The following is a 14,331-nucleotide window of genomic DNA, read 5'->3' as shown; positions in this document are numbered from 1 at the left end:
CCTGGTTGAGGTTCTGTATCTTTTATGGCTAGAAAGCTGTCTAGAGATATTCCCATTCCACAGTTCCTCAAGGCCTAATATGGCAGAAAAGAGAGAGAGCTCTAAAAAATAACATGAACTATATAGCACATGTCCACTAAAAGTCAAGGCCTCTGAGGAGATCTTGGTGTAGGTTTATTCATGAACTTTCTTGCAGCACTGCAGTTTTGTGTTATGTGTCTCTTTCGTTCAAAAGATTGAAAGTGTTGAAGTAGAGTCAGGAAAAACTTGATAGCAGTATTGGCAGAAGGTGTTAACATGCTTCATTTGTAATATTTAAAATTATTATGGAAATATTACATAGGTGGATCATAACTCTTGAAATAACTTCAGTAATGGAGGGGAGGTATATTTTCCAGCAATAGATTAAGAGATTTTATTCTGAAGGTAGATGAAAACAAAACAAAACAACAACAACAACAACAAAAACACCTGGCAGTTCAAAGATAAGAAAAATCTTTTAGCTCTAAGGAGAGGACAGAAAGCCACGCGATCTTCTGGGATTGTTCTCTCTATTGACACTTTTGTAGATATTAAATATATGATGATGAGTCTATGGCCTTTCACATTTTTGAGAGACAAACCAAAACTGATTGTGACTCAGAGGTACAGAGCCTGTTTCTCTGAGCATCCTGAGCACCATGTTCTTCCTTGGAGCACTATATATTTTCTACACTTTCAAATTTCCCCCAGCCATTATTTCTTCCACTAAAAGTTCATTTGTTTAACGGTATAAAAAGCCCATGTTTCCACTCTTGTCCTTAAGCCATTTTAAAAGAAATTCCTTTATATAAATATACAACTAGACTCAAGCACTTCCTTTAGCCTGTGTGTCCTATTGTCACTCCAGTGCTTTCCAAACGTTAAGCACTGCCAGTACCATTAATTTAATACGATGTGAACAGATACCATCAGTCCCAAGCAATAGTCCATAATGACCAGGTGCTCTTTTCTATTGTTTCATATAAGTTACATACATTTTTCTTGCCATTTTTGTCTCAGTTGTGACTGGTGCAGCAGACAGACTACAGACAATTGGTTTTCTGTAATTCGGTAGGCTTGTTAAGAAGACCAAGTATTTTCATAACAACATGCTCCTCCCAATCCTTTTGGTTCCGAAAAACTTTAATGGTTTGAATTCTGTAGATTATTTGGTAGTTTTAGACTACAAATTCCACCTTCAGATATTCTTGGGCCCTACAATTTGATCCTTACCCTGTTGCTAAAAGAGGAAGGGATGGCATTATATGAGAAATGAATTCCAGTCATGAAGCTGTAATGTGTACCAGCCAAAATATTCATAACAAGAAATGTGGAGCACTGTCTAATTACTTATATACATGCTGAACAAAGAATGCAGTAAACACTCCCCTTTAATTATTTCATTTCCATTAAAATTATTTTTCTTAGTTTAAATGCCAGACATATTTTGCTCCAGCTTGTCATGTAAATTATGGTGATTCAGTTTTTGATTCCATTCACTAATGTATTTTCAAAATATGCCTACCTATCCCTAGCTGGAAGACAACCTTTTTTTGATTTTATTTATTTATTTTTTGACCAATACATGGGCATTTGCACATTATGAATTTGGTTTGAGCACATTTCGTTTTAGTGAATTTGTATTGATGAAATTCTCATATATATAAATACTTTGTTCACTTCTATTGCTATTGTTTATTCTTTTCTATATAAACATCTTTTGATGGTTTGACTACTCAAATCTTAAAACATAGATCAAGGGAGACTCTTCTTGCACGTTTTAAAAAAGAGTAGAGCTATTGAGGTATTTTGTTCCTTAAAAGTAAATATATCATGGAATTACAAGTACCTATTTGGAGAATCAGAAGCTGGAAATGGTCAAATAAGTGTTCATCTTGTGTTCTACAAACATGACTTCCCAAAAGCAGCTGCATTGTGCAATATTTCCTGGACCGTTATCTACAAAATGTGTGGTCATTCATTTGATAGTCATTGCCTGGAGAAAATAGTGGGGATATTATTAATGGCCTTCAGCATTTTATTATCTATGTGGTGGGCTTACTTCAGCAAAGGAAAGCTGTCAATGACCACATAACATGCTGTTTGATGTGACAGTGGGAAAAGGTTAGGTGGTTCCCACATTAGAGCAGTCATTTCTGTTAGCACACAAGTGCTCGGTTTTATGGTGTATTGAAAGAAGCCACTTGGGAGGCAGACTTTGTCTTTAGAGAAATGACTGATACTAACAGGTTGGAATATGGAAAGCAAAACGTCTTGATTACATCACATAAAAACAGAAACACATGAAAATTTAGGTCAAATACTCAGCTGCTAAAATTTGGTTAATTGCTAAGTCCAATTAACTACTGAAAAGGCAGAAGATACAAGAACATTAAGGAAAATGGATCCCTTGGATGCTTATCAATGATATTTAAAAATAACCTCTGCAGTGTTCATTTTGTCTCTTTTCTTTAAGTGACATTATTAGGGCAGCAGTGGTAGGTGGGTCAGTACTAAGACCAGAATACTGCTTCCTGAAAATTTCCCAAACCTACTTCTTTTCTGTTGTTCATATCTTCAACAATATATTCTATTCAACTTTTTCAAGATCTTTTGCGAGATTTTTGGGAGAGGGGAAATACAATCAGGTTTATAGTTTACATAGCATGCTAGGAGCTCAGCTAAAATAAATTGCAGTTTTAAAAGTTACAGACTGCTAGAAAACAAGTGCTGTAAATTGCACCTCAGCAAATTTAGAGAGGACAGACCCCAAAATAAATAAGCTAAAGTAGAAAATTAGTATGTCAGACTAAGGACTCAACTTCACCCAGTGTTTGAATGTGTGAGAAGAGTCATAAGTGATGATAAATGAGTATGTGACTGACTTTTCTCTCTCTTTTTTTTTTTTTTCCATGGACCATGGAATCAGTTTTGAATTGTAAAACTAAGGCACAAGTATCTTGTAGATTATATGTGGAATACAGAGTCTGAAGAGCTAGATTTTCAGCCAGGATGTTTCACAAATTTTAGCTCTAGGGATCTTTTTGTTATAAAATCTTGATTTTGCGTATTGCTTTTTAAAACTGTCATTTGGTCAAATGTAGAGGAAATATAATCAGTTCAAAAGTAGATGGAGAATAGACTGATATCATCCATGTCAATTAGTGCATAAATTTAATACTTTATCTCCAAATTGTTTGTTACTGCCTCTGTTATACATCATTTTTAACATGGCTCACAGCACCTATTGCAAATAGCAACTTTTAATACCCAATTGTAAGGCCCACAAAACTAAAATATGATTGAAAGAGAAACCAACTAGAATATGAATGATCTCCTCTTTGCTCCTTTCTTTCACTAGTGTAAGTTACACTGAAATGGAATATTTTACATTCAATAAAAATGAAAATAGTTTCAGAGAAATCTGAAGACTAAACCAGCCTTCCTTATTGTGTAGTCGTTTACACATGTTCAGAGAGAAATGATTTTCCAGCTCTTTTGCATGCCTAGTAGAAATTATGTATATAAAATAGGAGAGAGAGGAGAAATCCCATGGAGAGCTGTGTTGGTTCAGAGATGCAAGGAGATAGTCACTTTCAAGCACCTGTTCTGTCTGGGAAAAGGCTGGATAACTGTGTGCACACCTCAGATGTGTGTGGATTCTGGTGTAAACACCTAGCCATGAGACACCAGTAGTCATGCCAGTTTTAGGTGCCTCAGCTGAATTAATATAAACAAAAATCCTTAAAAATAGAATTTACACTCTGATAAGTTAATTTTTCTCTAGACATTCCAAATTTCTGTCAGTTTATTCTTGGGAAAAACATTATGTAAAATAAATCACAGATAAGCCTTATAAATGCAATTCAAAAATTTTCAGGTAAATACCAGCAAGTGTCTCTAGCAGAAAGATCTGCATTATTATTATCTGCATTATTCCTTTGGAATTAAAATACTATGTTTCTTATGTTATAATAGCAAAGGGACAGCACAAACAAGTAAGAGACATAGCAAATTCTCTCTGTCTTTCACTGAAAGGAAAAGTAGGTTATGAGTGACTTAAGAAAAGTCGTGTAACGTATCCAAAACTGAAGATGTCTTTTGTTCCTTACAAAACATAGAGTAACCTACAATCTAGGAAAGCAGTTGTGCATATAATCACCGAATCTGGAAGCACAGAAATAATTTAGATTAGAAAGGTCTTATCTTATAAAACTGTAGTTTTGTGTGTCCTTGAGCAGCACAACTTCAGAGTGAGAGTTTATATCTCTTATGGTAAACTTGAGCTGTGCTGCAGGTGTTTTAGTTTATCACTGAAAGGAAATGACTTTTTTTACACCTAATTTAATCTGAAGCTATTCACAGTTTAAAATGTTCAGTAACAGTGACCTCTGTAATGACTAACACATTGCAGGTGGTCTGATAGCAGACCAGTGGTTAATGTTTGCTATTGAGAGAGACAGAATTAAATGTCCACCCGAGTTGTTTTCTTCCGTTTATGGTATGAAAACAACAGCTGTCACAAAAGTAAGCCGCAATTAAAAGACCTTCTGAAAAGTTGTGATCTGTTTAGTTCCTGCAATAGGAGAGCTTTCCCGTGGCATCTATTAAAAATTTGTCATTAAATTTGAAAGCAGAAATCCTGGTAAATATTTGCAACCTAAATCTCTGTATTAGACTTCTAATACTTAGGTTCCAGCCTGGCAGTCCCTGCTCAATCCTTCAGAAAGAATTCTGTTTTGTTCTGCAGTTGTATCGTTGGTATCAGTGAGTGTTTTGCCCACACTAGGACTTAGAGTACTATAACAGACCTAAGAAAGCTCCACCAAAGCTCTCAAGTTTTCACAAGTAACTGAGAAGGCAGTTCAGTGTTCCCATAACAGCGTATAAAGTAAAACTGGTAAGCCCAAAGTTTTTGTTTTAGCTCATTTTCATTTTGACAAAAGCTGAGTATCTTTACTGTGCAGCTGCTTTGCAGCTTTTCCAGATGTGTGTGGACCTGGGCAGTATCTAGACCAGTCATAACCACTGTCAAATGGCACCTTGATTTTAAATTCTATTTCTTTGTAATGCTTGCTAACTTCTAGTATTGCATAAACAAAGCTGCTCCTCAATCCCTTTAGTACACTACAATTAGAGAGTCTAACACAATTCTTGGAACACAAGCACTTGGTAAAAACAGGTGAAAAAAATTAGGTACTGTCAAAGGACAGTTTTCTATTCAAAGACAATATGCTGTTTCTGCTATTTGCCTTGGAGTGACATGAATTGTTGCATGAAGAAAGGACCTCTGAAAATAAAAGTGAGTCTCTTTCACAGGAGATAATAGCCTTCATATCTCAGAAAATTTTTCTTCAGTTTTTTTTCAGCACAAATTCAAAATAGCCATATTTTCATAGAAGATGGGAAAACTGACCACAACAATTGAGATGATATAGAAACATGAGAATTTCTAAAAGTATGTTTCAAATTATTTGATGTGTCAGTTACTATCAGCAAGCCTTTTATGAAATGCTCACGATTAGGATTTAGCAGCACTTTGTGAACTAGGCCTTAAGGAAAAATTGTCATCTTACTAATAGGATGCCTGGATAGGACCCATTTCACTGCTTTGTTAACTATGCACAGATGAGAGTCAAGGGCACTCTGTAGTGCTATGTGAAATACATCAGCTGACATTGCTCTTTGCTGCATGAATGAATGTAGACAAAAAACCCTCCACAGTATGAACAGTAGGTAAAGTAAACTGAATGCTAATTGGAAAAGGGATTGGAATCCAGATCATTTATATGTAGAGCTGTGGGAGTAATCTATTTTGGTCAAACTGAAAAATTGAAAGGGGAAATTTGCTATATCAGCCACTCAAGAGACTTTCAATGTCTGTTTAATTCTTGTATTCAAACATTCCCACTTTGGAATGACATATAATCTGATTTTTAGGTTTCTCTTCTGGATAAAAGGAAACGTGTGTTCAAAACCTATCAGACAGAGGATGGAATTGAACTAGTCTTTCCTGTTTCCTAAGAGTGCCATCCTCTGCTGCATTATCTTCTGCTAGATGTTATCTTGTAAGTTCTACAAGGCTTTATAACAGTTTTCAGAAAGTGAAATGTTTCTTTCAGATCAAATGCAATACTGAATGAAAATACACCTTTTATTCAGTTATCTCAGTTTGTGTGGTAAATTTTCCGTGGAACCAAAACAGGCTACTGTACAGCTGCCAGAACAAATTATTGCTCTTCTACTCCTTTCTCACTCTCCCTCCTATACATGTTTAAGATCTAAAAAGAAAGTACTATGAGACATGTATGATTCTGTGATTTTATTATTTGAGGATAGATCAAAAGTCTCATATAATTATTAGAAAGACTTGTGTTAATATGAGTCCTATATTCAAGGAAGGTTTTCACTGTCCAACTTTTATTCTTGAATACAAAATAGTGTTTGCAAAATTCTCTTGATATCTCTGCTTGTTCAAAACTCTTCAAGTTGATATGGTTTCTGTTGAGGAATAACAGTACAGCATGGCCATTTTCTTTATAAATGTAACTTACTATATTTTATAAATCAATAGATTTCATAATTTTAACTCCTTTATGATGTCATGTTTAAAGTCATTTGTATCATACTTAAGTCATACAAAAATATATAGAAACATGTAGAGGCATGAGTAAAAAATCCCATCATTATTCTTTTCATGAGCTATACGTTATACAGTACTCATATAAACAATGCATTTGTATCTTTTGCAGCTGTGTTACGTAACACACAAAAAGAGTCCTAACCCACCTACGTTTATATCTTCAACACTAAAATTTTCTATTTGTGGTTAAAGTCTGTACATATATTAGCAAGGCCCTAGAAATTAAAGCTTTTGAAGTTTCTTCCTCTCTGAGACACAAAAGAAAGCATATAGTTGACATCAAAGTGGAGACATACCGCTGACTAGTAATTATGGTAGCTTAATGTTGCCCAGTCCCCACCCATTTACAAGCCTGCCTTTACTTTCCTCAACATGTACTTATTTTGATCAACACCTTAGGGGAAAAAAAAAAAAAAAAGGACAGCCCACCTACTTAAGTTTCTGCAAAATTCAGTTGGAAAACAAAACAGTGTTTTAATAATTTATTCTTTATATCATTGTGGCTTTTTTTAAAACCTCGTTTAATTACTCTAAGTAAGTTGTAGCTGTTAGCTGGGTGTTGCCAGATGTGAAACCAGACACAAGGGTGAGATTTTACAATTTAAGCACAGCTGCTTAAGACAAAATCTGTTTTAGGACACAAGAGATGGATTTAAAATACTACATTTTTATTAAAAATACCAGGGAATCATATGCAGGACAGCTAAAGGTCTTCTTGGCAAACATATTAACTTCCAGGGAATACATCCAATCGAGGTCCAAAAAAAGGCTTCAAAACCCATCAAATGGCATCTGCCATCAGTCTTTTCCCCTCACCCACTAAAGCAAACATAGATACGTAGAGCAGTGTTCTGATTTTAAATTAAAGTCTTAATTCTTTCAAATGTGTGTATGAGTAAGGTGAGTGCTGGAACCAAGGATGAAATGCTTCTGCATCTTGGAACAGTTTTAAACGTCTCTAAGTACCAGGATGATGAACTGAAAAGAAGTTTATTTATCTTGGGCATTTGAGTTTTACAGCTTAAGAGAGAATAACTTTAGAAATCCCGAAGGCAGGATGTGGGGTCCTCCCCATTTCTTGCATATTCTACTGCACTGGCCAAATTGTTGATATGCTTAGCAGAGCATGTAAGGTAGTGCAGAGCAGCTGAAATAACTCTGCATGTCTTCTGTATGTTGACCTCTGCACTACATGTGTATGAGGAGGGAGAAGGAGCTGCACAGAATTTATATCAATATTTTAACTAGGGATGTGTGGGACTGAAAAAAACTATTAAGTGAGTAATCTTTTTTTTTTTTAGTTTTTTTTTTTTTAACTAAAATAAAGCAAGAAACACACAAAAATTTTAAGGTACTTTCTTTATAAAGTGTATTCACAATATGTATTTTAAAATGGTACATCTAAAGTAGATTGGGTTTTAATAACTTAACCTGAACCTCATGCATACCACGTTTGTCCTCGCTGTATTCCATTTCATGTGTAGGTGACAGGCATGCAACACTTTGAAGAGATATCATTTCTTCCTGAGCCCATCCTAAACCTAAACAATGACTCACAGCAAGAAGACAATTTAGCTATAACAATCACCATGACAATTTAGCCACAATCAAAAGTAGAATCTTCCATCTAGCTTGATTATTCATTCATTTTGCCTCCCTTTACAAAAGTGGAAGATTATAAGTGGACTTTTCCTACTGTTTGTCCCAAGTCTCTGTCTGTATCTGCTGCTTTATGCTGATCTGTTATTGCATCAGTGCAGCAACCAACTGCAGCAGCTAATTATAACCAGCAGACCCTGCTTTCCACCCCCTTCTCTTCTGACCAGGTCATTGCAACACTCGTTTTTAAAGTGTTTTTTTTCTAAACAGGAAAACATTTCTCCAACAAAACTCTGTAAATATTTTTCTCAGTAGTAATCGCAAGCAATATTTAACCTGGTACTGAGGTCATTGGGAAGAGATCAAATATGATAACACTGAGCTTTTAGCTGTCAAACATAACTTTCTGGCATTTCCATAGTTTTCAAGCCCATAAGCATAGTCTGGTTTTCTTGTCAGAGCACACTCCTAATTTCCATCACTGTTAATAGGTGTTATATAGTCTTATCAGGGACATTATAGACCTCCCAAGCATTCTATAGCAAGTTAACTCTCTTTCATATTTTTATTGATTATCTGTGCCAGATAACAATATACACTATACAATATACAATATTTGTGATTTAAGCAAGACAGACTGATGAAGCTCATAAATTTTCAGAATAAAACCTAAAATGAAACCTAAGTGTTTCATTGATATTTTCCAAACACAGTGATAGATCTGCAGAGTAACATAGGCAATCAGTGCGTTTATCAGTGTGTAAAAGAACAGCTAGTCTTTTCTCTCTACCTGTTCTGCCTCCTCATCACATTTTATCACTGCTTTCTTGTTCTTCCTCATTTACATTTGTATTTTTATCTCTTTTCCTTTTGCTATGACATTAGTTCTCTGTATGGACCTTCTTGCCAGTAATGTGGTTATTCTGAAGTGTCATGTATTGTTTATAAAAGTCAAGTATCCAGTAGAGTAAAGCATTTATAAATGTCTCCTAAAGCATTTATAAACTTCTCCTCCAACCCTTATTTACACAATACTTATGAGGATGTCATCCATTCTATTTATTTATTGGTCTATTCATTATTTTCATTATTTTCATTAAAATTTAAAAAAAAAGAATAAAGAAAAAAAAAAGAAAAACACCTTTTATTCTGATTTCTCAAGAAGCGAGGAATTACTGGAGTAATGAAAATGTAAATGTTCTGCTGCTTTGATATAGAAACAGACTGATAATTGAGTTCTAAGGAACAGCTCTGTGAACTTCTCCACTGAGAGTTGAGAGAAAAGTATCTTTCTACCTCAGCCTCCATTCAAACTATTAGCATCTCTTTGATTAAATGACAATGTTGTGATTTTCTTGCTAAGTATCACCAGCATGTAGCATGGACATTCTTTCATGTTATTGACCATATCCGGTTCACCTTAAAACCACCTTATTTTATTTTTAACAAAAGCTATTAAATATATAACGTTCATCCTTCTCCGATAATGTTACTAGTTTCCAACACATACCTACCAAGCCTCAGGTTTAACATGAGAAATCAGGCTATTGACATGATACAGAACATTATCTGACTTTATTATAAAGCTGTCAGAATTACTTGCATTTCCATTTAGATAGGTATTTAGACTTTTCAATTTGAGTCTCTGCAGCTATTTGTCTTTATCTGCCTCCATATCATTTTTTTTTCCTTTTCTGATTTTTTTTTTTTAAGAGTTTCTCTTCCAAACCACAGCACAGTACTAACTAACTACTCTACTACCTGGCATAAGGAAAAGGGAACAGGCAATTTAGTGAGGTTGCCTGTCAACACATTTGAAGATATTACACACTTTCCTCACATGGTGCTGTGAAACTGGACTGACAATAACCATTAATTATGGCCTTGTTTCTTGAATATAAGTCCATTGCTAATTTTGAATGTGTCAGAAAAAAAATCTGTTCTCCAATCTTCATATAAAACATCCTTTGAAATTTAAGATATACCATGCCACTTAGAACTCCAATTCACTGCTTCTATTAGGATGTCAAATTTCTCTAAAATGACTGCCTCAAAAGAACAGACTTCTGATACGGGAAGTCATTGTTTGGCAGAAACGAGTTTTGTTATACCACACAAGCACTTGTAATTTCTAACCAGTTAGGGAGAGTAAAATCCTAGTATTTTCATTCCCATTTAGAATACTAACTGGCCATGCAGAGCCCACTGATAACTAAAAATATTACTAGTGTTAGCACAGAAGACTAGCTAAGTAATTTATCTTTGCAGCAATACATCCAAAGCAGAAGCAAGAAGAGGAAACAATTTTAAAATGAATTACTTAAGATTACGCATTTCATTCATATGATAAATAGTTGGTACTGAATTCCATGAAATAATTTAGTACATAAGAGTCTATTAGCTAGTGAGAAACCATGACCCCATTTAACAGTTATGGACCACGGTAGCATCTAATCTATATTAGTTGATTTGTATACCCTTTATGATCTGAGCCAGATCTCATCATGTCAAAAATCATAGCTATCACATTGAATTATAACCCACTCAGAATGCAAGATTGGCAAAATCAGATATGGTTGTCTCAAGAGTGAGCTCTGCTAGCGTATTTGCCATATGGTAAAGCATATTCTGCCCATTGCTTTTTAAAAATCCAGAATCCATCCCTTTAAATTGATATGGGGCATGGGGTAATCTGTTTAAACTTTTTTTTTTTTCACTGCAGTCTTCATAAAAATAATAATAATAATCAGGTTTTATATTTAAATTTAAGAGCCAAATATCAGTAGAAAGTTTCTATTGATCTGTTCATATTTATTTGCCCTCAAAATTTAGATCAGCAGATCATTGAAAGCTATATTAATCCTACAAATCCTGATGTATGTTCCTAACTAGAGACGGAATGCACAATTACTCCCATGTAAAGTTAAATGTATGATAAGTTCTCTCAGTTGTTTAAAGATGTCTATCAATTCTAAAATAACAATGAAATTAAGCTGTCACAGAATTTGTAGTGTCTTAAACCTAAATGACATATGGCTTTACCAGCTTTCCTTCAGCCTCATAGGTATATATAAAATAGCCTTGAAATTGAAATTGCAATTTTTATTTGAAGAAACTTTTTCTTGTTTAGTTTACATAAGCTATTTTTTTCAGAGTATAGTACTTATTTAGTACAAATAGAGAAAAACAGAAAGAAGGGGACAAAAATGGGTACATGAATGAAGAAGAGAAGTAGAGATGAATATGAAAACTGACCTTCAAGTGAATTAATGTAATTGTTAATAATTTTATGTATGTATATGGAAAATAAGAATCTCTAAAGACAGCATAATCGGCTATTCCCAAATGAAATAGGTATTTGAATGTATGCATACCTTTTCTACTCAATGTATATTCTTTTTACAGCAGATTGTATGAATCTTTTAAGTAAGTTTAATTTCCCCAAATGGTGTTTAGTATGGAAACATCCACAGATCAAGCTGTCCTTCCACAAGCAGCAATAAAATCCTGTTCCTATCAGAAAAGCAGGCAGAATTTTGTGACACCTTTGGAATCCCCTTTTAGCGTCCTCTGCCTGTAAAGCTATGATAGCATATATGCAGGATTCAGATTCAATATACTGAGACTAGATTTGCCTTTCTTTGATAAGTTATTTTCATGTTACAAGTGTAAAACTTTATTTTACTGTCCTTCTGGTAATGTGCTGATTCACACAACAGCACTTGCCTGTAGGCAGATCTGGAAAATACAAATGGAGCGAGGCATATATATAATTGCAGGAAGGTGCATATATGGCTAATGTTCTTTGACTTTCTAGGGCAGACCCATGCAAAAAAAAATTAACAAATGGGGCAAGTGTTTTTGCTTTAGTGACAGATAAGTTGAAATTCCGAATGCAAAGAAGCCCTTTCAAATAATTCCGTAAGTGATCAAGAATGCAGTGTGCTGAAAATACTCCCAAAGCCTAATCATTTAGTCCCAAGTTTAATGAAGTATTTAGGCCCAAACTTCCCATTAATTTAAATGGGAAATCAATGGGAAGTTAGGGGCCTAAATGCTTTGTTGAATCAGGGCCTCAGGGCTCAATTGAGATTCCCATAGTGATCACTGGAAAGACTTCCATTAAAGCTCTGGATTGTGTTAATGACTTCCATATCTGTCTGTTGGTACCTACCTGGTTTGTTTATGTTTATTTTGTGGGTTTTGTTAAGGGCTAAAAATGATACTTTCAAAGCATCTAGGATATAGTTACACTAGGACTTTGAGTAGGATCTAAAATACTTTTCTAAAATTTTTCTATGCCTACGTGCACTTCCATATCTGCACCAAAAGCTAGCACTAGTGATCCACATGCTCAAATCTTCCTTTCTACTTCAAACCCATTATTTTAGAATTTCTATCTTGAAAGCAACTAAAAAATTTGAAGATTTTTTGCAAATATTTTTCCTACCACTGTGACTGGTACCAAAGACATTTGGAAATTTGGTCTAGGTTTGAGTATTTTTAGTTGAGTATTTTTAAGATGTTGAAAAATCTTGGCAAAAAATACCAGATTTCAAATTTTTCACTAACTAGAAAATCTGATCAATAGAGAAAGATGACTAATTAATTCTAAATCATATCTCCTGATTTGTTACTTTAATCCTACTAAGTACTTATTCACTTTTATCTTACAGTATTCCCCCATCCCATACTAACTGGTTTCACTTAAATAATTCACTAGCAGCCAAAACTAGATTGCATTGAAGTCAATGGCAAAAATCCCGTTTTCTCCAGTGACAACAGCATTTAACCCTGAGGAACTGACCTTAAGGTTAATTAAATGTTTGAGCAAACCTGAGGTGATTTATAGTTTCATGCTGAAAGCAAGAAAAATTCACAGTTTTTTTTTTAGGTTTTGATGTAAAATAAGATAAAATCTAGTGCTCTCAAGCTGAGTTTCACTTTCAGTTTTTATTTTCTTTTAGAATCTGAAACGCAGAGAAACTCAGATTGAGTGAAATGCGCTGTGGATTGCATCTACATTTTTAACTCCTCCAACAACTTTTGTGTCTCTGCTTCTATGAGCTACTTCATGCATCCCTACAAATAATCAGCCTTTTTATTATAAGTTTGTTTTCATGGTACTTTTTTACTGGAAGCACTGCTAGCAGTGCTGGATATATTTCTTCAATATGCATGTAAACAGATATGAAAGAAGTAAAAATGAAAGACTTCTGTATATGCATTTCATGGAATGACAGCATTAGTTAAGGAATGTTATATACTTGCTTTGATTAATGAGTTTTGGGGAGATTATTTCTCAGCTTGATTCATGCGCTTAAGAACTGTAAAGTAATTTAGCATCTAATTGCAATGTTTTCCAGAAGGTTACGTTGCTTACATTATGCTTACAGAATACAGAATTCAAATCCACTCTCTACATAGCTTTCTGATACACAGTAGCATGATTCACTTTACCAGAAGGTAACCAAATTACACATGCAAGTATGTTATTCAAAGATACTAAACTTCCTCCTGTATTTTGTTAAAATACCCAATACCAATATAGATTTCTAGAGGCTTGCTGTACAGTTCTACTATTTAATAAAAACTTGGAAACACTGTAGTTGCCTTTAGAATATTAAAGATTAGACTTTGGGTGTAGAAATAATTGTAATTTTTCCCTTTGAATTCCTCAGTGAGTATCCACTCACACAGAAGTTGACTATGTGTATCAAATGTTTCTACATTTGAGAGTGGAAAATGTGGAGATATTGCTATACGCAGAGTCTGTCCACCTACAGACTGTAGGTGGAAAGAAGAATGAGGGGAAGTATTTATCAATAGCCGTATAAAAGACCAGAAGCACTGAAATCATCAGAAGCTGTGTAAGCAAGGTGATCAAAATGAATGAAGGCTACAATGTTGCGCTGAAAGCAATGTTGAGCACAGAGTTCAAGACTTCATAGCTTCCCTGATTCCATGTAGAGGCTTTTCCATAACAGAATAAAACCGAAAGCACCTAAAACATTGCATCACATTGCATGATTCAGCTAATCCAATAGTAAGATGACCTTTGTCCTCAG

At 34.5% G+C, this 14,331-nt stretch overlaps 1 long non-coding RNA gene across 1 annotated transcript; it reads left to right on the top strand.

Annotated features, from left to right (window-relative positions):
* Positions 1 to 5,845: 5,845 nt before the first annotated feature.
* Positions 5,846 to 13,631, top strand: LOC310879888. Its single transcript, XR_014571218.1, has 2 exons — positions 5,846 to 6,089; positions 13,231 to 13,631. It is a non-coding gene; the product is annotated as an uncharacterized lncRNA (long non-coding RNA).
* The last annotated feature ends 700 nt before the right edge of the window (positions 13,632 to 14,331 follow it).

Source organism: Anser anser (assembly GCF_964211835.1).
Source record: "Anser anser genome assembly, chromosome: 11".
Classification (NCBI taxonomy): Eukaryota; Metazoa; Chordata; class Aves; order Anseriformes; family Anatidae; genus Anser; species Anser anser.
This window is presented reverse-complemented; position numbering and strand designations above follow the sequence as displayed.